The sequence below is a fragment of the Ipomoea nil genome, unplaced genomic scaffold (genome assembly GCF_001879475.1).
Source record: "Ipomoea nil cultivar Tokyo-kokei standard unplaced genomic scaffold, Asagao_1.1 scaffold0205, whole genome shotgun sequence".
Taxonomy (NCBI): domain Eukaryota; kingdom Viridiplantae; phylum Streptophyta; class Magnoliopsida; order Solanales; family Convolvulaceae; genus Ipomoea; species Ipomoea nil.
Genome location: NW_017616633.1, coordinates 316,793 through 343,448, shown reverse-complemented (window position 1 = coordinate 343,448; position 26,656 = coordinate 316,793). Strand labels below are relative to the sequence as shown.

At 38.4% G+C, this 26,656-nt stretch overlaps 1 long non-coding RNA gene across 1 annotated transcript; it reads left to right on the top strand.

Moving 5' to 3' along the window:
• Nucleotides 1–502: 502 nt before the first annotated feature.
• Nucleotides 503–26,605, top strand: LOC109191405. The gene is made up of 3 exons (XR_002055911.1): nt 503–577; nt 9,618–9,629; nt 26,595–26,605. It is a non-coding gene; the product is annotated as an uncharacterized LOC109191405 (long non-coding RNA).
• Nucleotides 26,606–26,656: the final 51 nt, after the last annotated feature.

Below are 26,656 nucleotides of genomic sequence, written 5' to 3'. Positions count from 1 at the left end.
GGTATACTTAAACATTTTAATTGTTATTCGATAAATATATTTTTATTGTTTTTTTGTATAATATAATAATTTTTATTTCAAATTCCATGCTACATAAATTTTAGTTGTATTTAATTCGAATGCCTTTGCTCTCAATATATCTTTCTAGTATTAAAACTATTGTCATAATATGGCAATTTCAAACCACAATTACATGTTAGAAACAACATAAAGGAATCAACAAAATCAAGTATTGAAAATTAAAATCCACAAAGTCTTAGGATCCAATATAATCAAGTATTAAAGATCCAACATAACCAACCAACTACAAAGCATACATAAAAATAAGTCTTAAATATTACAATCCAAGTCTTAACATCCATGTTAACCAACAAAAAAAAAGGCATAGAAAATTTAATCCGAAGAAGAAATAAATTTCTCAATCCATTTCCTCTTCAAACTTGCATTCTTCGCGTTGAAAATCCTCGCCTGAACCTCATTTGTCATCAAGTATTCAAATGCCTTACATAGGTCATCCTTATGAAAGCCATCACCTATGCTCATCACATCCGCAAACAACTGATTTTCATCAATGCTAGTATTCAAAGATTTAATTGCTCTGGCAATGCTACCAAGTTGTTCAGCAATTTCATCGACCTTCAAGTCAAGTGACTTTCGCTTACGACCGGATCTTTGAGACGACGCAGTTGATGCAGATGTTCTTCCCCTACTTTCTTCATCATTTCCTTCAGGCAGGGTTTCATCATTGTTATCTGGCAACATCTCATCATGAGGGCCATCTAAAGTAACATCTGCAAAAGATTTTGCAAATCGTCCTATGGCACAATCTCTGCCAGCGACAATGGACATCTCATCGTAGTAGTCAATCTTCCTGTTCAACAATGTTTCATACTTGGGAGTTGCCTATAAATAAATAATAAACATGAGATATTTTCTAATAAAAAACATTAGATTTATGCAATAGTCAAATTATGATAATAAAATATTACCGTGATAAGCTCAATATACGGGGCTTCATCACATGTAATCATTTTCAAGTTATCATCCCATCCAAGACCACTCATCCCCTTCAGCTTGCATAACATCATCCATGTGTTCTTCACTGTTTTCAAGTGATTCTCAACATGTTTGACTTCACATGCAACATTAAATTGTTCAGATATGGTAGATGCAACACGATTGAATGAAGATGTTCTAAAATTGTTAGTTGGATTATTGGAATTCCTAGCCTCTTCAGCTAATATCTTTAAAAATACGCCCTCCATTGGCTTTGTCCACCGAAATTGTCTAGAAGTGGCAATTCCCTTTCCCTTATTCATGTTTCTATAATAACATAAAAACAATAACAACCAACGTCAACGAATGAAACATAATATCCATTAACAAAGCATACTCATGTCCATATAATAATATCCAATAACAAAGCATAATCAAGTACACAACAATAAGAAATGTTCAACAACGTAACTAATAATATCCAATAACAAAGCATACTCAAATATATGAAACTAGACACTAGTTCCTAATAAGAAATTCATTACACATTTGTTCTGCGATCTCATCTCTCTTTGCATTCCATTGTCTAACTTCTTGTCTTTCTTCTGTTTGCGTATGAGATAAGGGCAACAAGTTATCATCATCAAATCAACTGTTGCTTGATTAAGCTCATCATTAGGATCAACTCCCATAATATGGTTATGAATTATACAACAAGCTAAAACTATATCCACTTGTGTCTGGTAATCCCAAAAAGGTTCAGCATCTAACACACGGAACCGTTTCTTCAAAATTCCAAACACTCTTTCAATAGATGTAAGTAAGGACGAATGACGAAGATTGAAAAGTTCTTTCTTATTCTCAGGACGATGAGCACTAAACTCTTTCAAATGGTATCTAACACCACGATATGGAGTAAGTATTCCATTCCGTATGCCATATCCAGCATCACCAAGATAATATTTCCCTACAAGTTTACATAATTTGATTACTTATATGCAATAACAAACAACACAATGTAAAAAGTGATTACATAATTTTATTTTATATCTTCTGGAATTTTAAATTTATTTGGACGTGTGAGTGCATCGTTCAAGACTCGAGAATCATGTGCACTACCTTCCCACCCAGCTAGCACATAACAAAATCGCAAATCAAAAGTGATGGCAGCAAATACATTTTGTGTTGTTCCACCCTTACGTCCGCGAAAACTTCCTTGCATATTAATTGCAACGGATGCACGAATATGGGTTCCATCTATTTCTCCTAAACAATCTTTGAAATAGGGATAAAATCGCGGATTGCTAATGATTTCATGAGGAGTTACTTCACCGACCGGTAATACTATGAGGTTTGTATACAAAGATAAAATGGCTCTCAAAACACTTCTAAAGTAACGGTGAATTGTCTCAATTGACCTATAATACCTTGACCCAATTACTCGAAAACGTACATTGTGACCTATTATATGTAAAAATATTAAAACTTGTTCCTTAATACTTACGGCTCTAGTTGTGCGTAATAAGTTCTTAGTAGCAAGAAGGTCACACAATTTATAAAAGGAAATAGGTCGCATTCTAATAACGCTAATGCATTTGTTATCACCCTCACACAAGATACTATTTATGTAACTCTCACGCTCATCATCTCTATTGACAATGTTATGTTCTATTTGGTTTCTATTCCTAAGTTGTTGTAATAGAAGAACTCCCATAGCTAGTATAGCACTTGCTGCACCCATAACAGTTGCACGCACATGATTTCTATCCATCTATACACACAAAAAAAATGATAACAAATAACCACAATTAAAACTAACACATAGGTCATAACCACACAATAATTAGTGATCAAAATCAATAAACCAAATAAGCAGCAACCAAGGTGTATTATAAGCAGCTACCAATATACAAGTTCTTCAAGATCATGTATAATCAAATCTACTGTATGTGTTTAATGAAACCATCCATCTCAAAGTTAGAATAGCTGTGTTTAAGATCATGTATAATCAAATCTACTGACATGGTATTGAAAAAAAATTATGTAGCAATCAAATCTACTGGCATGGCAATCAAAGCATACAAGTTCTGAGTTTGTTTTTTTTTTTTTTTTCTTCACTGGTTTCCCCGCCGGAAACCCACTGGTTTCCGGCGGGGAAACCAGTGCCTCTGGTTTCCGCATCGGAAACCAGTGAGTGAGATGGTTTCGCATCGGAAACCAGAAATGGTTTCCGATGCGGAAACCAGTGAAGAAAAAAAAAACAAACTCAGAAAATAGATCTATAAAGTTCATAGAAAAAAAAAAAATTCAAACTAGAAAGAGATGAGATATACCTCAATAGCTTTTCTAGTGTTGTTGAAGCTTTTGTGATTATGGATTGATGGAGGAGGAAGTGTTGGTGAGTTGTATTGCAAATGTTGAAGGAGGAGGCAGAGCTGTTGAAGAGGGAAGAAGAAGTCGTGCGTGGATGGAAGGAAAATGACTTCCCCCAAAAAAAAGGGGAAGTCATTTTCCAGAAAATTGCCTTCCTTTTCCATTGACTTCTCCTCATTTTCCTTTGACCAGTCATTTTCCAATGTAGCCAAACACCAAAAACCGGAAAATGACTTCCAGAAGTCATTTTCCGGGTTTCCAAACACACCCTCAATTTTGGATCCTTAGGTCAATTTTAGGTATCTTGATCTACTAAAGCAACTTGTTTGGTTTCTCTTTAATTTGACATATTTTAGTTTTATGTGTCTATGGGACTTTAGAACCTATTTTGAACAAGCTATTTGGGACCTATCTTGGGTCATTAAAGTATGGATCCCATCATTTTGATTGATATTTAAATAATAATTGTGGCTCTTTTATTTAATTATAACATGTTTATTAAGTTTTAATTATTACTAACTACTATGTTTAGGTATTCATCGTTGGTAATAATATTAAGTTTTGGATCTACTTCAGTATTAGACCATTTTCCATCCATGTTATAATTCACTTGGACCATTGAGGATTATGAGCCTAATTTAAGTGATTAAGTGCTATAATTATTATCTTGGTCTGTTTTGAGACATTAAGAATTTAATTGTTATTTTGGTCATTAAGAATTACAAACTATTATTGAAGTTGATTATGTTTTTAATCTATCAATAGTTTTCAAGGCCTTAATAATAATATTAAGTCTTTAATTTTATGGCAAAAGCAATATAGTTGGTATATTGTCTGTAAAATGGTAATTTAGTTATTACCTTAACTTCAGTCTCCCTAAGTATCATAATAGTCATGGTTAATTATTATGTGGTAAATTGAGATTAGTATTTGGCATCCCTTAATTACAGTTTTGCCTTTATTGTTGTTAGTATTAATGGGCATTATTAATTACTGTTATTAAGTTTAGGAGCTAATCTCATTTATTACCTTCCATAATAATTATCATTTCATGGTAATCTGCTATATTTGGTACATTGGCATGATTACCATTTCATTTTAATGACTATTAATGTTGGTAATTAAGTCCTACCAATCAATTTTTCTTCTCCCAAATACTGCCCACTAAACCATTGAGCTAAGCCCGTGCGAGTTCTACCAATCAATTTTTGAACGTACCATTGGACGCTGCATCGAGTTTATTGACACCGATAGTGAAGATTGAGAGTATTCTAAAGTTTGGGAGTTTCTTGTGGATCGTCATCGTTGTTAGCACAATGGGGAGATGCGATTTGCATCATTAAGGTTAGACATTAATTATCTTTTATGGTTATTATTGATAATTAGTGCTATAGTTACGGTTAACCGCTAATTTGGACTAGTCACATATTTTATGTTTAGAAAAATGGGAACATTAAAAGGTGCATTACCATACTTTAATTTGTCGTTATTATTAATGTTAATAGTGATTATAATGTTACTTATTACTATTAATACTTAATTAATGATGACATTAGTATTGTAATGGTATTCAGATATGTACCTTGAACTGTTTCCAAATAAATTTATGTGACAGTGTTCCAGTTAAGAAAATAGTTTTCTTGACATTAATGTTTTTCGGACTTCAAATTTTATTAAGTTTTTAAAATTTTATCCGAAAACGTTTATAAATGTTAACATTTTTAACCATTGTTTTTTCATATTGAGTCTCCTACATAATGTGATAATATTATTATGACTATTTATTTCTATTTTGATTTTTTTTTTTGCAATTTTGCCATTAATAATAATAATATTATTAACTGGGTTATGGAGAGTGATTTTGAATCAATTTAGTAATCTTGGAAAGCATATTTTCTAGGCAATTGACTTTTGCCATTCATTTCATAATTCATTTAGTTCTTTGAATTATGATTTTTGATTTGATTGCCCATATTTGGTTAAGTATGAATAAATGAATATTTGGTGTAAATTCGTATTCTTTAGTTGGTTCATATTCTTTAGATTGTTTTATGCCTCATTCGATCACATTAGGTGCATAATATTAAGTTTAACTATGCAATTAGAGTTTGTGAGATTTTAATTTACAAATGATAGCATATCCTTTTGGTTTGATATTGTTTGAATTTGTAAATTTAGTTATTTCTCATGAATTTGATCTTTATGCATTAAAACATTTTGTCAAGGGCTTACTGTTTAAAAATTTTAAAGTATATATCCAGTACATTATTATTCAAAATGTTGGGCCTCTTTTGGTTTGGACTCATTGGTGTTTGAATATTAAATTTATACTTTGAAATCTTATATTGTAAATTGCTTTAAGTTATGCAGTTTATTTGGAATATATGAGTTTAATGTTTAGTTTTATGCATATTTGTCCTAAGCATAATATTATGTTTTAAATTATGCAATTTTATTATGTCTTTAGCAATGCATACTTTAGGATGGAATTATATTAGTTCCTATTTGAGTTTGGATAGATGCATAAACTTAAGTTGCGGTAGTGCCTGAATTTAAGCACATTTAGTCTGCTAATTTAGTTTATCATTTAAGTTTTAATCATAGGTGAACCATTCAGTATACTGCTGTATACCCTACAGTTTTAAGTTCATACCCCCAAACAGTTATACATTAAGTATATATGAATTGGGGGGACATACTAGTTTTAATGGCCATGACTTAAGGACATCTTGTGTCACTAGTCTCCTTCAATTGATACTCTATCTAAGGAATTGATTTTCAGTGAGACTTAGTCTCTAACCACCTTTTATGTGAGTATATTTAGATTTTCCCATCAGAATCTGGTATAATCTGTTTGTCAAAATTTTAAGTATTCCTTGCCAATGTGATTTGATTTCGGTTCATTAAAGAATAGCCATAGCATCTTTAATTTACTGAAGTCTCTCAAGTTTTCAGTCTTGGTTAATAAGGAATAGCTACATCATGTTCAACTACCTAAGATTGTTAAGTTTCAATCATATAAAGTTTAGGCAATGAATTGATAATTGTCTAGTGATCTTATAATTTTAATTTGGTGGGGGAGTAGCCACAACATCCTTAATCTGTTAAAATTATATATTAAGCGGTTTATTTTGATCACATAAATTTTTGTACATATCATTTCTGATTAATTGTATGTAATATGATAGAATTTGGCTCACATGCAATTTCGTTATATTTGTATAATTAGTCAGGATGAAATATTGAACTACGGTCATAATTTAGCCCACAGGCAATTATGTATCGGAATGTAGTTTAGTAGTTTTATCAGTTATGATAGATACTTTATGGTTATTTGTAAATAATTTCCAATTCTATCATGAAGTTTAGTTTTATGATGTAAACTTTAGATCATATATATTCCTTAATTTGTCCACAGGGATTAAGAAAAGGAACATGATTTCTTAAGTTTTTTATCATAATGTTTGTAATGAATCTTACTGAGTAAAACTTTAGCCTACAGGCAAGTTTTATGTCACTTGATTCTTCAACTCATTTGATAATTGTTTCATCATAAAGAAATTTTTTCAGTTGGATCTAATTGAGTAAAACTTTAGCCCACAAGCAAGTTTTATGTCACTAGATTCTTCTGGCTCTTTAGTAATTGTCAAAAATATTATCATAAGGGTTTCTTAATTGGATTGAATAGAATTAAAACTTTAGCCCACAGACAAGTTTTATGTCAATAAATCCCTCAACCCATTAGATGATAATTTTATCACAATTTCTTAGAATTTATAAATTTAGCTTCATTATAATTCTAAGTTTCATGGTTTGCATTTGCAAAACATGTTTTCAGTCACTTCTCAAAATTTAGCTACTTTTATTAATTAATCCACGAATCTTGCTCGGTTTTTCGGACTAACTGTAGTAAGTTACATGATTTGACATACATCTTTTGAATTCCATTAATAATAAAATGTATCTTTTCTGCCAAATTCTAACTTGGTTTTGGAAGGTGTATTTTTTTTTTTTTAATTTTAATTTTTAGTATGTCCAACTATGGTGGGGAATTATATCTTCATTATTTAGTTGGACTTTAATTGGAACCAAAAATTGATTATTTAGTATGTCCAACTAATGGTGGGGAATTATGTCTTCATTTGTTAGTTGGTCAAATCATTTATGAGTATGTATATTATTAAGTTCACTTTATTAATTTTGTTGAAGAATATCTTAATCAGTGGGAGTGATCATTTAGAAAAAGATCATTATGATGCTCCATTGAAGATTATGGATTTAATTATTGGCTTCATACATCTCAAATTGGATTGTTTGTCAAACAATAAGTCCAAAATATTCCACAAGTATTAATCTTGTATTTGTTCTTATAAATTCATAAGTTCAAATTATTGAACCTTGGGTTGTGCAACATATTTATGAAAATGTTGCAACAATATTAAGGAATTTATTAGAACAAAAGGATTTAACTTGTTGTGCGCTGTCATTTAATAAATTATTCAGTGATTAATAGAGTCTTTAGATTATTCAAAATTGATCCTGGGCCATTTTGGTTTGTAAGGCTCAAAATAATTTTGTGAGACATATAAGTCAGACTCATTATGTTCAGTTCATTTAAAACGGACATTGAAGTTATTTGGGAAGTTATGGTGTATGTTTAAGATTCCAAATTTATGGACTTAGACCTTTGGTTTATTGTCTAACTTATTGGAATGTTTCTGTGACTTGACTATCTTATGGCTATTTTGATGAGTGGGAGTGACAGACGTGTCAACTCCAAACTCTTAGCCGTTATAGGTAGTGCTTATGTTAACTTATAAAGAAGTCATAGAATACAGTTAGCATTATGCTAACATTAAAAGATATCTACTTAAGACATGCTTATAAGGTTTAGAGATCATACAGTGTACTCTTTTGTACTCTTTTGTACCATCCCTTAAGGTACCGAGAATAAACATTGGGTTTGCTCATAAAGGACCTAAGTTGAAGAATTAAAATGCATGTGACCATAATAGATACTACTCTGATTAAATAGAGGACATGCCACTATGATTCGTGTGTTTTGTTCTTTAATGAAGGTTGTGCTAGTACTTGCAAAAGTGGGAGAATGTAAGATTTTCCCTCATAATATATTATATATATATATATATATATATATATATATATATATATATATATATATATATATATATATATATATATATATATATATATTGTATATTATATATTAGGGTCTTAATTAAGTGATGCAAGTTGACTAGGCTTATTAAGTGATATGGCTGGACTGAATAACTAGAAGTTGTTAGTCCACCAAACTCTGTGCCTAATGTAATCCTGGATTGATGGGATAAGGATGATTGATGATATAGAACATCCATTTACGGTACTCATACTGCTTAATAGACACAAATGCACTATCTAGGGTTCTGAGTCAGGTATGAGGCAAACAATGGCTAACGGTCAGAAATATCAACTGTGGCTGGAGATCAACATGGCTACACTTCCGCTCTTATACGAGTTCAGATCTCTCGTATACTATTATTAAGTATAGTTAGATTATATATATCTAACACAAGAATGCCACAAATGAAACAAAATGTAGGTAGGCGCTCGTAGCGAAAATCTAGCCGAACCACTCATCATTGTCCTTTTTCAACTTCATCCCTTTTTTTTAGCGGCTTAGCAACATCGATTTACAGTCGTACTCGGAAGAAAGAACGCAATGAACGGTCGAAGTTACGTTCATCCAAACGAATAACCCGACAAATAAAGTCACCGATCTCATTCAGTACTGCCTCCGATCGGAAGCCTGGTAGAACCCCATGAACCTGTATCCAAAACTCAACGGTGTCAAGGGGGATAGACTCCGGATCAACATTCGGTTTGAGAATCAGCAAGCTTTGCTCATAGGCCCAAGGACCATCCTCCATGATACGAGAGAAGTCATTTTCGTGGAAGAAACGAAACAGATAGCGTTTGGATTCAAGCTCACGAATATTCATTCCTAGCGCTAGTCGCCAAACCAACGCCAAAGTGTCTCTGAAAAACACAAACTTGGCCCGTTTATCAGATACCAGCCTCGCCACGGCCAGGAACTCATCAGCACCTTCAGTCGGTCCCAGAGATATGTTTCCGACTTGTTGCATGACATCCTCATCATCGAGATTAGTGAGGGTAGGGTTGCCCTTGAACAAGAAGCACCATTAGCAACCATGAAAACCAGAAGCAACTCACAAGAAAGGAGAAAGAAAAGCTCTCACGTAGAGAAGAAGGAGAACTCGCGAAAGTTAGCGAGAGGAAAAAGTTTGGGTAATTAATATTTTATTCCAAGTCTCTAAGAAAAGTGTATTTATTTATTTAAGGTATTGCTCTAATTAATTTATTATAGTGATATTCTTAATCAATTTATTATATTAATATTCCTAATTAGTTTTTATTGTCTAATACAAATATTTAATTAGTTGACTACAAAAGTTTGGACAGGAAAATAAAATAGGAAGATTTTGTTTTTATATAGATATATATAGATATAGATATATAGATTATTATTATTATTAAGGTAAGTAATTATGGCGTTTGGCTATAAAAGAATTATTATAGTAGCAACTTGATAGCATTGGCAACATATTAGAGAGGATTTAATAATAATAATAATAATAATAATAATAATAATAATAATAATAATAATAATAATAATTATTATTATTATTATTATTATTATTATTATTATTATTATTATTATTATTATTATTATTATTAAGGTATGTAATTATGGCGTTAGGTTGTTAGCCTATTATCCTATATATAATAAAGCTATATGGTCTTGTGAAAATTAAATGGTGATAATATCAACATTTAATTTTCACAAGACCATAATAATATTGTTATTGTGAAAATTAAATGTTGATAATCAACATTTAATTTTCACAAAACCATAATAATATTGTTAATTATAATAAAAATACTAATAACAATAATAATAATAATAATAATAATAATAATAATAATAATAATAATAATAATAATGATAATTTCTACGGACAGTTTCTAATATATATATTTATTTATTTATTTATTTATAATTCAATTTCTACTGGCAAATTATTGTGTGAACGATGGTCCACATAATTGTATGGATCATGAATATCAAATACATTTTTAATATATTAAAAATACATTATTTTTATATTGAAAGTACCTTACATACATATATAATGTACCCTTAGTATATTTAAAATATACTTTTTATTACATGCAACCCCAAAGTTCATAAGTTTGAAATTAATATATGGCATAGCTAGGCGGCCTAATATTTAAGATTGTTGATGTGCATATTGAGGACTACGGAGACAAAGATGCGTTATTCGTGGATTCATCGGATACTATCCAACAACACTCTCCAACTTAATTGACGTGAAGTGGCTTAGTAACATTAAGATTATATTCTCGAATTATTAGTTCTCATCTTTTATTGATTACACACTTAATTTGATAGTATTTGGAAGAAAAAATCAATGTTCGAACTAATATTGTGATTTTGGTCTTTAAAGGTCAATTGTATGGTGCTACATCTAGAGTTAGAAATCTCAAAGGTCTAAAAAATTTGATCCGTGGTGATTCTAAAATTGTAATTCAATTACTATTGTAGTTTACTAAGTTCTTAAAAATTTGTAATATTAAATACTATGTACTAAATTTTTAATATAGTTTAAGATTTGTAGTAATCACCCACCTTAAATATTATTTTAATTGTAAATATATTTATGTTCATAATTTTATTACAGGAATTCACACATAATAATTATTAAATAACAAAAATTTTATATATGAATAAACCTCATATAGAGTAGATTTTTATAACATATTTTCCGTGCATCGCACGGGACAAATACTAGTTATAGTAGTAACGTAATAGGATTGCCAGCATATTAGAGAGGATTACCAACATATTTGATTTCAAAATGTTGGAAAAATTAGCTTAAAATGGCATATTAAGTGGCTATTTTGTGATACAATTATCAGTGGGTCCACTTCCGATTTGGGTCGGGTCAAAGTGGATTCGGATTCTTCGTAGTAAGACGAAGAGATTGATATATTGTACGCTCAAAACGGATAATGGGTGAATGAGATATTGATTCTCAAAGTAGACCCATTTAAGTTGAGAAATGAAGGGAAAATGTAGGACTTTGTCCCACATTGGTTTGGAAACAAGATTTGCCCCCCTTATATACATGAGCTCTTTTCAAGCTTGTAGAATTGTATAGCATAGAGGCTCTCTCGCGCGGGGGGGGGGGGGGGGGGTGCAAATCAAAATCCAACTAGAGGACATCAAAAAGGCTTGAAATCAAGCCCGAGCTCGCGTGTGCCGGCACCTGCAGGCACGAATGTCGTCCGGAAATGGGCTGGCCTTGCGGGACCTACTCTCGTGTGTGGTGCACCTGCATCTGTGACCACGAGAGTATTGCACACGAGAGATGTACTCTCGTGTTGACTGGTCCGTGTGCTCTCGTGTGAACCTGCAACCCAACGGTCTGAAACCCGAAAGTTCTGTTACGGAATTAATACTGTTTTAATTCCAATTTTTAAATTCTGAGTTTAATCCTACTTAGTGGTGACCGTTACAGGTGTTACACAATTGGTTTTAACACCAATTTAATGGCCATGTTGAATGCTATCACTCCAACATCCCTATATAAAGAGAGGTAGAAGCAGTAGCATTTTACACAGTACAAAAACGAAAGGAATTCCAGTAGCTTTCAGCTTCCCAAAACTCTGCTTCTACTCTCTTCTTTACCAACTAGTGTTCTCTACTTTGCTTTGTTTGCCGGGTTCCTTGTTTAGGTGCTTAAACAAGGAATCGTAGCACGTTTTATCCTGGGAAACCTAGGCTACAACGCTCCTAGCACTTGTGGGAGGTAGCAAATAAGGTTTTAAGGAAAAGAACTTCGTGTTCGAACTCGTGCTAAACCTTTACCCAAACACTCAACCTTTTCCTTCCCAATTTTCTGTTTTCCCATATAATATTAATCTTTCCGTAGGATTATTATTTTTTTTTTTGGGAATTTTTCAACCATAATAACCAACAATCTTAAAACCTTATATCCGTTTTCCGTTGGTTGTTTATCTCTAATTTCCTAGAAGAAATGGAGAATCCAGTTTTGCCAGCTCTCGGGGAGGAGAATGTTGTTGAGAACAACAGTGGTGGGAATGGCAATAATGTTGCTAATTCCCAAGCTACACCAGTGAACGTTGGTTCACAAGATGGTGGGAGCACTGAGGGATATATTCCCATGACTCGGGTACCTACGGTACCCAGTGGTTCGGCCGAAAGACCGGAGAAGTTCACCGGTAGTGGATCGAACTTCAAGAGGTGGCAGCAAAAGATGCTGTTCTACCTGGCAACTCTCGGCTTGGCGAGATTCTTGACCGAGACGGTTCCCAAATTAAGGGAACAAGATGCCCAATCCGTGATGGCAGTTGGCTATTGGAAGGATTCGGACTTCCTATGCCGAAACTACATCCTAAATGGATTGTGTGATGCGTTATACGATGTATATCGCAAGATTGGCACAGCGAAAGCGCTGTGGGAAGCCTTGGATCATAAATACCGAAGTGAGGATGCCGGCGCAAAGAAATTTGTGGTTGGCCGATTCCTTGACTTCAAAATGGTTGATTCCAAAACCGTGCTAAGTCAGGTTGAAGATTTACAACTAATCTTTGATGAAATCCGTGACGAAGGCATGACGTTGAGTGAAGCCTTCCTAGTGGGATCTGTTATCCACTTGCTGCCTCCAGGGTGGAAGGACTTCAAGAATTACCTTAAGCATAAGCGAAAGGAAATGAACCTGGAGGACCTGATCTAGCGACTCCGAATTGAGGAGGGGAACAAGACGAATGATGGAAGAAATTCTGTCACTATTGGTGCTAAAGCCAATGTTGTGGAGCATGCTAAAAACTCCAAGAAGAACAAGAAAGACAAGCAAAAGCTAGGTCTGAAAGGAGGCATTACCAAGAAGAAATTTCATGGAAAATGCTTCAATTGTGGCAAGACTGGCCACAAGTCCTCTGAGTGCAAAGTTCCAAAGAAGAAGAACAAGAGTTCTGAAGCCAACATGGTTGAGGAAAGCAATCAGAAGGAGGACGAGATTAGCCTTTCGGCTATGGTGACCGAGGTGAACCTCGTGGACTCTAACCCACGAGAGTGGTTCATCGACACTGGTGCAACAAGGCACTTGTGTTGCAACCGAGAAATGTTCAACACCTTTGAGACCGTTGAGGGCGAGAAGGTTTGGATGGGAAACTCTGCTCAGTCTGCTGTGGAAGGCGTGGGCAAGGTGGTTCTGAAGATGACTTCCGGGAAGGAACTGACGTTGAACAACGTGCTGTATGTTCCAGAGCTGAGGAAGAATCTGGTGTCTGGCTCACTGTTGAACAAGCATGGCTTTCGCATGGTGTTCGAGTCAGACAAGGTTGTTTTGTCTAAGTTAGGAATGTTTGTAGGCAAAGGTTATGTAACTGATGGGCTTTTTAAGCTCAATGTAATGCCTATTATCATGAATAAGAGCAAAGTTAATTCCGTTTACTTGCTTGAGTCTTCCAATTTGTGGCATGGTAGACTAGGTCACGTTAATTATAATTCTATACGTAGATTAATTAACATGGACCATATTCCTAATTTTCAAATTAACACAAATAACAAATGTGAAATTTGTGTTGAGGCAAAATTAACGAAAGTACCTTTCAAATCGGTTGAAAGGGAAACTGAACCACTAGAATTAATCCATAGTGATTTGTGCGATTTTAGATCGATACAAACGAGAGGTGGTAATAAATATTTTATCATGTTTATCGACGATAGCAAACGTTATTGCTATGTGTATTTGCTTAAAAGCAAAGACGAAGCCTTGGAAAAATTCATTCTTTATAAGAATGAAGTTGAAAACCAACTTAATTGTAAGATTAAGAAAGTTAAAAGCGATCGAGGTGGTGAGTACGAAGCACCTATTGGTGACTTCTGTGCGAGTGTAGGTATAATACACGAGCGTACTGCACCTTACTCACCTCAATCGAACGGTGTTGCCGAACGAAAGAATCGTACATTGAAAGATATGATGAATGCGATGCTTATAAGTTCGGGCCTACCTCAAGACGCGTGGGGTGAAGCTATTTTGACAAGTAATTACCTTTTGAATAAGGTACCCCACAAGAAGCTCGATAAGACTCCTTATGAGCTGTGGAACGGTAGGAAACCTTCCAACCAGTACCTGAAAGTGTGGGGGTGTCTTGCCAAAGTTTTGGTGCCAACACCTAATAAAGTAAAGATAGGTCCTAAGACAGTGGATTGTATCTTTATTGGCTATGCACATAATAGTAGTGCTTATCGGTTCTTAGTACACGAGTCCCATAATCCGGACGTACACGAGAACACGATAATAGAATCAAGGAATGCATCTTTCTTTGAAAATGTATTTCCTTGTAGGTCCAATGAGGGACCGAGTTCATCAAAACGAACGTTTGACGAAGCTATGGATAATGATAGTGGGGAATCCGAGAGAGAACCCGAGCTCGAGCCAATACGCGGTAAGCGGGCGAGAGTTGGAAAATCATTCGGTCCTGATTTTCTAACTTACTTGTTGGAGTACGATTCGAGTACTCTAACTTGTTTATTAGAAAATGAACTCGATTTTCTATCTTGTTTGATAGAAAACGAGCCTCGAACGTACGGAGAAGCCGTGACTTCTACAGAAGGACCAATGTGGAAAGAGGCTATTAAAAGTGAAGTGGATTCTATTTTACAGAATCACACTTGGGAACTTGTTGATCTTCCTCCGGGTAGTAAACCCTTAGGATCCAAGTGGGTCTTTAAAAGGAAGATGAAACCCGATGGTTCCATCGAGAAGTATAAGGCTAGGCTTGTAATCAAGGGTTACAAGCAACGCGAGGGCCTTGATTACTTCGACACGTATTCTCCCGTGACGAGAATAAATTCCATTAGAATGATACTTGCTATAGCCGCGCTGCGGAATTTGGAAGTTCATCAAATGGACGTTAAAACCGCTTTCCTAAATGGCGAACTAGATGAGGAAATCTATATGGAACAACCCGAAGGGTTCGTGGTTCCGGGCCAAGAAAGGAAAGTGTGTAAGTTGGTTAAATCGTTATATGGTTTAAAACAAGCGCCTAAGCAATGGCACGAGAAGTTTGACCATGCGATGTTGACTAATGGATTTAAAATAAACGAAAGTGACAAATGTGTCTACGTTAAAGAAACGATAGACGGTTATGTCATTCTTTGTTTATACGTAGATGACATGCTCATCGTTGGTAGTAACGATCGGATGATCAAGTCTACCAAAAACATGTTAAATGCGAGATTTGACATGAAGGATATGGGTTTGGTTGATTTAATCCTCGGGATTAGAATCATTAGAAGACCTGATGGTCTGGTGTTAAGCCAATGTATTCCGTTTCGAAAATGGTTTTACAACTTATATCTATCTATGTATGATATTTCACATGTATTGGTGGGTTACCAGCAATTATCGCTGACCGGGCGTCGTCCCAATATTTATCTTTGTATCTTTCAGGTGATGTTTAGACGAGCGCGATGTCTATTGCCTGGTAGCTTAGTACCCTCATCCTTGTTTTGTGGCATGTGCGCCAATGTAGTTTTAGACTGATGTTTTTGGGATAGATGTATACACTTGCAGATTGTTTGCCGTAGCGTTTACCGTGTTTGGTAGACGTGGCGTGACACCTCGTTTGGATTTCTTTTATCCAGTTCTCGTTTTATCTTCCGCTGTGCTAGTTTTGTTGTTTAATCTGCATGTGTTAAGGCTTTTTATATAGGTCTTGTTTTGGGGGTGTTACAGTTGGTATCAAAGCCTTGGTTTTGAGCCTAGGAAGAGTTAAGTCTAGACTTTCTAAGTGGTTAAGTGTGTTTTGAGACCTCTATGCGACCTTAAGAAGCTAAGTGTTAGGCTTAGGACTCTAGATTGCGCGGTGAGCTGTGTGTTGCTTTCTGTCTTGCTTGTTTGCTCTCTTTTGGTAACCTCATTGTTGTTGTAGAAGTTTGCGATACCTCCTCGTCCCCGCGCTCGCACCCCGGAGACCCCGACGAACGAGCAGCTCACTCAGAATCTCCATCAGATGACGCAGACGATGCAGACGCTCAGTGAAGCCTTGCTGAACAACAGTCAAGCTGTGCCGCCTCCTCCCCCTGCTGGGCACCGAGATGTAGGTGCTCGTTTGGTGTCGAGACATCGGCCGCCAACCTTCGCCGGCGAAGAAGACCCGGTAGTCTTGGAAGAGTGGCTACGGGTGTTTGATAAGATCTTCACCGTTGTGGGTTGCCCCGAGGAGAGAAGAGTAGAACTGGCAACGTTCTACTTCTGCCAAGAAGCTGATCTGTGGTGGGTCCACGAAGGTCCGACCTTCCTTGAAGAGCCTGGGTTTTATTGGACCGCGCTCAAGGACAGAATGCGCGAGAGGTTCTACTCAGCGCATGTGCGAGCCGCCATGTTTGATGAGTTCTTTCACCTGCAGCAAGGATCCCTGTCTGTGGTCGAATACCACAAGAAGTTCTTAGAGTTGGCGCGCTTCGCAAGGATGCTTGTGCCTACGGAGCTTGCTAAGGTTGAGCGTTTCGTTGCCGGTCTGAATTATGAGGCACGAAAAGCGTTGACGGTGAGTAGGCCAAGTTCCCTTAAGGATGCGTACCTGAGTGCCGCGGATCTGTATCGTGTTCAGCAGCTTCAAAAAGGATCGTATGAGCTAGCTAGGAAGAGGGTTGAGAGCAGAGGTTCTTCCACCTTCAAGAAGCCCCGACCGAGTTTTCAAGTCAAGGTCGTGTCATCTTCTTCTCAATGACCTATCAGGGTGGAGCATCGGGATCAAGCTAAGTCGGTTGTTTGTCGAAGATGTGGGAAGGTGCACGCGGGCCAAGATTGTCATGGCCAGGCGTTTAGGTGTTTCCGATGTGGGGATCGTGGTCACAAAGTCGCGGAGTGTCCCCAGCTTGTCGGTCAGAGAGCGCTGCCGCCACCCCCGACAGCCGGAGGAGCATCGGGAGGGAGTTCGGGTCGCGGAGCAGTCGGAGCTAGGCCACCTGGAAAGGTCTTTGTGATGGCGCGTTCACAGGCTGAGTTGGAGGGCTTGATGGAGGATGAAGTGGCAGGTAACCCCTTTCTTCTAGCGTATCCTTGTTTCTTTTTCCAAAATCATCGTGTTCGTTGTGTCTTGAGTGTTACCTTGTGTTTCGTAGTTGTCTTTTGCTTGGAAATCCTTGGTATGCTTTTCTTTGATAGCAACTCTTTTGGGGTTTAGTGTAGACTCTTCTTGCTAAGTGATTCCTTTAGTTTGGTATATAAGCTTCGTTGTGAAGTTAGCAATCCATCCTTGTCATGTTTTGCGATTTGGGCCAATTCTACAATCTTTATACTTGGTTGTTCTTACAACAATTCCTTGTGAACTCCCTAAACTTTCCAAGTATTCTTCGAATTTGGAAATAGCAAAATTCATAACAAAATCCCTTCCTTGTGTAGCTTAAAAGCCAAGCCTAGTGTTTAATTGTAACCTTTGAGTTTTAAACCCGAGCCTAATCTTTGTCAACCCAACCTCTAAGCCACTTCAACCAATTATCTTTCTTGGAACCTAACCAATTTTAATTCCATTTAAACCACAAATTTTCACTTTACCCAAAATCCACAAATTAAATCATCTTTTTCCCCAATTTCTCTTAAATCCCTAAAATCTCCAAATTCCCTTTCCCTTTCTTCCCTCCCCACCCGTGTGTGTAACCGAATCCCCCCCCCCCCCCGTAGCTTCACCTGCAACCCGCCACCACCACCTACCCGTCGCCGAGCCACCGCCCTTCGCCGTCGCAGCAGCCGGAGCTCCGTCGTGTCGCCGCCGCCGGAGCTGTGCCGCCGAGAGAGGGAAGCCGAGCGAGAGAGCGAGAGAGAGCAGCGAGAGAGCGAGGAGAAAGAGGAGAAGCCTTGGGTCCTTTTTGTTGAACTTTGGGTCATCTTCAATCATGCCTAGAAGGTTAAGTTTGGCAAGAAAAGCGGAATGGGTGGATACCCATTACCTCGTCCTTGAAGGTAAAGCTTTTGATCCGGAATCTTTTCCTAGTCCTTTGTTGGATATGCTTAGGTATCAAGGTTTGTTGGATGGGTTTCTCGCCATAAGGGCCGAGACATACCCGAGTTTGGTGAAAGAGTTTTATCGTCACATGGTTGTGACAAAGGAGGGTGATAAGTTGGAGATCACCTCTAAGGTGAGAGGTGTGAAGGTTGTATTATCTGAAAAGAGGTTGGCTTAGTTGTTGAGTTTGTCTGCTACCGGAGTGGCTCAGTACAGTGGTCATTCTTGGATTAGTACGGATACCATGGGGTACAGTGACTATTTGAGCTATCTGTTGGGCCATACGAGTGGTTTCACTCAAGCCTCTAGGCCGGAGAAGAAGTGGTTGTCTGCAGAGCAAAGGATCTTGGTGATGTTGGTGTCGGATTGTTTGTTTCCTAATAACAACAAAAGCAGTTTGTTGGGTAAGTTGCAGTGCACCTTTGCCTTTTGCCTCAAGAACATGGTTAAGTTCAACCTGCCTGCTTTGATGATGCAACACATGGTGTTTTGCCGGGATCACAATCGGAAGAGCTTACTTTATGGGATGGTGCTGAGTTGGATCTTGGTTAAGAAGGGTGTCAATGTGGACGGTTGCCTCCCGAAGGCCGTGGGAAAGATGGTGTTGGATACCACCAATCTTCAGAGTTGTAATCTGTTTCGGTTGGATGATGGTGAGTACATCACGCTTGAAGAGGTTGCAAGGAAAGCACCTGATGAACGGGAGGAGTTAGCTGCTGAGCTTGGAATCCATGCTGGGAAGTTGAGCCTCGCAGTCCAGAGTTTGGGCGGTGACGAAGAAGCTGAGGAGGAAGTAGACTAAGAAGAAGAAGTGGGAGCACCGGAGGCCGCCGAAGCTGAAGAAAGTGATTCGGACAATGAGGAAAGCTGGAGAAGGAAAGAAGCTCGCACGAAGAGGGAGCATGATGTCATGGTGCATGAGGAGCGCGTTGTCACCTTGCTTCGTCAGCAGAACAGCATGATCGCAGAAGGCTTCGCGTTTATGAAGGCGCAGTTCGTCGCAGTGCATCAGAGGTTGGACCAGATTGAAGCCAGTTCGAGCCGCAGAGACGAAGACGAAGAGGAGTCTGAAGAGGCCGAAGAGTCGGAGAGTGAGGAGTTCTAGCTCGTGTTGCGGTAATCCCGTTCGCCTTTTTCCTTGTAGTTTCCTTCTTAGTCGTTGTTAGCTTGGTGATAGGTTGTTGTTTGCTTTGTGTGCTTGCTTGTTGTTGCTTGTTGTCTTGTTATTTAGCTAGCTTAGTAAGTTGGTGTATGGAATTAGTAGTCTAGTTCTTGGTTGTTTTCTAGAAGTCGGTGGTTGTGTTGAGGCTAGAGTTCTTGATGCTCAATCTATCTGTTTGTTAAACTCTAGCCAGGATGAACTTGACAGGTTCTATGTACATGTGGATACCCAAACTGACTGCTAACCAGTAAGGACCCAATGGGTGCCTAAATCATATATCTTTGATTTCAGGAAAACAAAGAGATTTGGTATGTTGACAGTGGATGTTCTAGACATATGACAGAAAACAGATCAAACTTATGTAATTTCACAGAAAAGAATGGTCCAAAAGTCCTATTTGGTGGAGTAACTAGTGGACAAACTAGTGGTGTTGGAGATATCAACAAGAATGGTCTAACAACTCAGAATATATCATTTGTGGAAGGATTAAGCACTAGTCAATTCTGTGACATGGGTTACAAAGTGGAATTCTCCAAAGATCAATGTAATGTCATTGACGAAGAGAATGGAGAATCAATCTTGTGACACCCCAAAAATCCACATTCAATCCATGGATTAATTGAGTAATTAATCCTATTTTATTTGAAGAATTAATTCCTAAAATCCTGATTTTTAATACTCAAAGACTAGTATTTGACTAGTCAACCTTAAAGTTGTGTTGTACCTTGAGCTTTGAGGGGAGTTCCCTTGTTCCTTACACTTTCTAAGGGTTAGTAAGGGTATTCTTGACTTTTCACCAAGAGTTAGTATTGTAACCTAACCTAGAAGACTTCTTCATTTCATTCCTTACAATTCTTAGAAATTAGCTCTACCTTTTCTCTAGAAAAGAAGTGTATCTTATTCTCCAAGCCAAGTTGAGAACCTTGTCAAGATTCCAAGATTTTCTTCCAAGATTCAACCTTTCACCTATTTGGGCATCTAGGAGGGTAAGATCTAAGTCCATCTTGTGTTTTTGGTTTCATCTTAGTTGTCTTTTTCTTAAAGGTAGGATCTTTATGATCTTTTAGTTTAATCTTGAAGTGGGTTTGGAAAGTAAGCTTTGGGGGAGCTTGTTGTGGTGTAAAGTGAAGTCTTTTGGTCTACAAGAGGTAACCCATGCTCTACAAAACCTATTTTGCTTACCTATATGTGATTTCTTGGATTCTACATGTGTTTTGATATGAAATGTGAGGGGTTATGCATTTGTCTTGTGATATTGCATATCTAGAGCTTGTGTTTAGGGTTTCTTTGTGCCATTGCTTGGCATTTTCCATGATTCAAGTCATTTTGTCATATTGGGTGAGATTTGGCATGTTTTGGACTTGAATTTGTGTTTGGAGAAGAAAAGCCCCGAAGGGATTTGTTGTGGAACAGGAGTGTTCCCGCGGGCGGGGCACCACCCGCCAGCCTACCCGCGGGTACATGGCTCTGTGGGAATATGTTCCCGCGGGTGGAACCACGTGTGGGGCACTACCCGTGGGTCCACCCGCGGGTACATGGTTGTGTTTGTTCGGGATTTGTTCCCCGTAATTCTTTTGACTCGGTATTTGATCTTTTGACTTCCCGATGTTCTTTTGTGGAACTATTTGAGCGTCTTCTTGATGTTTCGTATGTCTAGAACTATATGGTAGGTATCCATGTAGGACTTTGGTGTCTTGAATTGTGCTAAGTGTTCAACATTGTGTTTCATTGGACCAAGAGGTGTCTTGTGTGTTCCTCGGAACTATCTTGAGTTTCTCCGTTGTTAAGCATGCTAGTTTATTGTCTTAATGCTAGCGTGTGTGTGGTTTGTACCTTCCGTTTGGTTGATGATAACTTGTGTTATTCATCGTTGATGTTGTTGGGCTGTGACCCGTTCCTTAATTGAATATGTTTCATACCTTCGTTGTGATCCGTTGTTTGACTCTTGTTGAGTTGTGGTGCGTGTGTGGCTTTACCTGGATTGCACGATTAGTGATATGGGACACTAGTCACCAAGGTATTGCAGCGGTCCTCGTGGTGGCCGTGACGTGATTATGGAGTTGTGGCCTTTGTGTAAGGTTCACGTTTTTGGGGGATAACATGTGTTATCCGGGCATGTGTTGTCGTGTACGGTACCTTGTGTACTATGAATTGGTGGTCTCGTTGGTGGTCGTTGGTTGGGGACGACGGTCCCAGGGGAATAAGGTTTGACTTGGCTGTACAGGGGTCCTGGAGGTAATGGTTGGAAGAAGATATAAGGTTGGGGGTAGCCATAAGGTTGGAACAGGGCATAAGGAAGGCATATCAACTCGTGATGGGTGATGTTGCGAGGGCTAGTATAGCCGGTGTTGTGTGTTCTTCTCTCGTGACGTGTGTAGTCACATAAGCATGTGTTGTTTTGGCATGTGTTGCCATCGGTCTTGTCTTTATCCTTTGCGTTGTGGTTAACCTTTGTGGTTTGGGATGTGTCCCCGTGTTATCCTTGTGAGTGATGAGTCTTGTGTTGACTGTTGATCTTGGTTTTTGACTTATATACTTATGTATTCCGTTTCGAAAATGGTTTTACAACTTATATCTATCTATGTATGATATTTCACATGTATTGGTGGGTTACCAGCAATTATCGCTGACCGGGCGTCATCCCAATGTTTATCTTTGTATCTTTCAGGTGATGTTTAGACGAGCGGGATGTCTAGTGCCTGGTAGCTTAGTACCATCATCCTTGTTTTGTGGCCTGTGCGCCAATGTAGTTTTAGACTGATGTTTTTGGGATAGATGTATACACTTGCAGATTGTTTGCCGTAGCGTTTACCGTGTTTGGTAGACGTGGCGTGACACCCCGTTTGGATTTCTTTTATCCAGTTCTCGTTTTATCTTCCGCTGTGCTAGTTTTGTTGTTTAATATACATGTGTTAAGGTTTTTTATATAGGTCTTGTTTGGGGGGTGTTACAAATCTTGTCAGCCAAAAGACAAAAGAATATGTATGTGGTCATTTGGAAGTCATCAAAATTGAATGTTTTTCTGGTTGCTAAAAGAGACAATGACTTGAGTTGGGAATGGCATAACAAGTTTAACCATCTCAATTTCAAAACCATTGGAAACTAGCCTGAGAATAACTGGTGGAAGGTCTACCAAAGATATCCTTTAATAAGGATAAAATCTGTGAAGCATGCCAGAAGGGCAAGCAAATAAAAGCATCCTTCAAATCAAAGAGTATTGATACTAATTCAAGACCTCTAAATCTTCTACACATGGATCTATTTGGTCCAATTGATCCAGCAAGTCTGAGTGGACGAAAATACACACTTGTAGTAGTAGATGACTACTCTCGATACACATGGACTTTATTCTTGAAAAAGAAAAACGAAACTGAGAAGTTGTTACCCGAGTTGTTGAGATAACTTGAGACTAAAAAAAGGGATGAACATCGTTAAAATTCTATCTGATCAAGGAACTGAATTTGTGAATCATGTCACAAAAGATTTATGTGGTCTATATGGGATTTTGCATCAACTTTCAGCACCAAGAACCCCACAACTAAACGGGGTTGCTGAAAGAAGAAACCGAACTCTTAAGGAAGCAGCTCGAACCATGATTTCTTATTCTGGCTTACCTAAGAGATTTTGGGCAGAAGCTGTTAACACGGCTTGTTACACTCAGTGTTATTCTTGTTATTGTTGATATTCTTGATGATCTTGCATGGTGGTTTGCATGTTCTTGTATTTAATTACGTTTAGAGCTTGTCTTTAGGGTTTTATATAGTGGGTTCTTGAGGTTCTTGATGCTCTTGAACGATTATATGTTTGGTCTTGAGTCTTGGCATGTTTAGGGCTTGTGCCTAGGGTGTAATTGTGTTGTTTCTTGGCTTATTCTTGGTATTCAAGTCCTTGTTATTGTTTATGCGTGTTGGGATGTGTTTGGACTTGATTTTGGGTAAGTTTGATGAATTCCTGGGTTGAGAAAATAAGCCAAGAACCTTCGTACCAGCGGGTAGTCGATGGCGGAACGAACCCCCACCTGACCACCCGCCAGTACGGGACACCGTACCAGCAGGTGGCCGGCGGGTCGACGACCACCCGCAGGTGTACCCGTTCGTACAAGGCCGTCCACCAGCAGGTGGTTGTCCACCCGCCGTTCCACCCGCAAGTACGGGCGGGTTAGTGTGTCGTTTTTCCCCCATGTCCCGTTGTGCCCATTTGGTGTTCGTGAGTCTAGTTTGATGTCGTGGATACCGAATTAGGATTTGTGAACCATGGGTATTGTATATGGTTTAAGTTGGTATCCCGTTGGCCTAGGATGAGGTTTGTATGTTCCCATAGGAGTCTTGTGGTTGCCTGGTGGTCGTTGGAAGTAGAGTCTAAGTGATTCCCGAGTCTATGTGCTTGTTGTATCCTTCCCTCTTACTATCCCTTGTTGAAGTATTGTAGTGTGTTGTGTGCTATTGTGTTGGAAAGGCAGATCTGGTGGGGCCGCAGTGCTTTTGGAGTGTGGTGTTGCGATACCCTTGGTTATGATGGGCTGCAATACCTTTGGAGTGTGGTGTTGCAGTACCATTGGTTTTACGGGCTGCAGTATCTTTGGAGTGTGGTGCTGCAGTATCTGGGTTATGATAGGTTGCAGTACTTTTGGAGTGTGGTGTTGCAGGACCTTTTGGCATGCGGTGGGCTGTAGTACTTTTGGAGTGTGGTGTTACAGTTCCTTTGATGCATTATGGGCTGCAGCACTTTGGAGTGCAGTGTTGCAGTACCCTTGGAGTGATATTGTGCCTTGTTTTGGCGAAACAGATCTGCGAATGGAGTTTGAGTCTTGTTATTGTCTTAACTTATGGTCTTAGGATGCATGTTAGTACCTTTATGTGTTTTTATATTGTTAAGTCTATTGGTATGCCTCGAGTCTTGGTTTTGGTTTTTAAGCTAGAGTTGTTTAGGGCTATATATGTATCCCCGAGTCTCAAAATGGTTTTCTTATATGTACCTATATTGTACTCAATGCGTGGCAGTGGGTTACTCAGCATTATTCGCTGATGGTTGTTACACCGTATGTTTTTCAGGTACTGACCAGTAGCTTCGGAGCGCGCTAGATGGACCGTGGACTTAGCTATAGTTAGTTCTAGTCTTAGTTTAGATGGCTTGTGTGCCTTGACTGTATTTGAATATCAATTGTGGATGATGCTAGTTTAGTTGGTTTTGGCCTATGCATCTAGGTCATCAGACTTAGATGTGGCATAGCACCCCGATACTTATGTTGTTAGCTTCCGCTCTGTTGGGTATTAATGATAGTTTCATCTTATTGTTTAAGCTTTAAATGTTTTAAAAAATTAGGGGTGTTATAGTTAGTATCAGAGCCTAAGTTCGGCTCTAGGACAATGTCTTTAGGACAGGACTTTAAGATATTAGGCTGAAATATCTAGGTGTTTAAGTACTTAGGATAAGCAGATACTAAGATGCGCGGTGAGATTGTGAGTTTACTTATCGCTTTCTGTTTAATATTCCCCTTGACTTGCTCCTTGCTTAGTTTAAAGTTCCTGTAGTTAAAGCACTCAGGTTAGGGTGTATATTCTTGACCTACATCTATGACCGATGTTAACCCTGTAGAATTTGAAATGGCACCACTAAACCATAAGAGGACCACTGAGACACCCGCTAGCGACCTGTTGACCCAGAATTTACAACAATTAACCCTGATCGCCCAATCATTGAGTAACACCATCCTTAACAACAACAACCGTCCGCCATCAAACGGCAGCCACGATATAGCCCGCCAAGTATCGAACCATCGCCCCCTATCTTCGTCGAGGAAGAAGATCCTACAATACTCGAAGAATAGATCCGAACGTTCGATAAGATCTTCGAGGCAGAAGATTGCCCGGAGGAACGACGAGTCGAACTGGCAACGATCTACCTTGGACATGAGGCCGACTTTTGGTGGGTCTATGAAGGCCCGGCCCTTGGGCAAGAACTAGGCTTCAACTAGGGAACCTTAAAAGCCCAGTTACGGGAACGCTTCTATCCCACACACGTAAGAGCAGCCACGTATGAAGAATTCCTCCACCTAAAATAGGGATTCACCACAGTGATGGAGTACAACAAGGTATTCCTAGAGCTGGCTCGTTTCACGCAAGTATTAACTCCTACGGAGGCAACGAGGGTGGAAAGGTTCATTGCGGGACTCACCTTTGAGGCTAGAAAATCCTTGATCGTAAACAAACCGAGAACAATCAATGAAGCCTACACCAAGGCAGCCGAACTCGATCGGATACAACGCATTCCCCGTGGGGTCCCCAAAACGAATAAAAGGAAGATCAAGGAAAGCTTGGTGATCCCTCCAAATAAACTTAAGGCTGCTAGGATTGTCCCACCCCCGACTCTGGGTACCTCGATGGCTCGGATTCCAAAGGACGAGACTGAGGTCGCCCAGAGAAGAATTCTCGCCATGCGTAAGGCCCGAATCGGAGACATCGATGTGGTAACCGGAACATTCCTTTTACATTCCATGCCTGCCGTTGCGCTGTTTGACTCAAGAGCCACCAACTCGTTCATAGCCGCCTAGTTTGCAGTAAAGCTCAGTTTGACAGCAAGCACCAGGGTACAGTTAAGGGTCAAGGTAGCATCCGGAGAAGTGTTAAAAAATGTGATCGTATGTTCAAGGGAGTCATGATCGCCATAGGCGGAGTGGGATTCCCTAGTAACTTGATCCAGTTTAGGCTAGACGGTATACAAGTAATTTTGGGAATGGATTGGCTGGGGCAATTCAAAGCCCAAATCTTGTGTGGCGAATAGAAAATAATTTTGAAAGGCCCAAACGGGAAACAGGTATCTTACCGCGGCTCCGTCAAGAACCCAGAAATCAAACTGGTATCCATGATGAAGATGAAGAAATACTTAAGTAAGGGATGTGAGGCTTTCTTATGTACCATAGAAGATCTGGATACCAAGATTGATGAAGTGGAATTCACCATAGAAGATCGGCCCTAAGTTCGA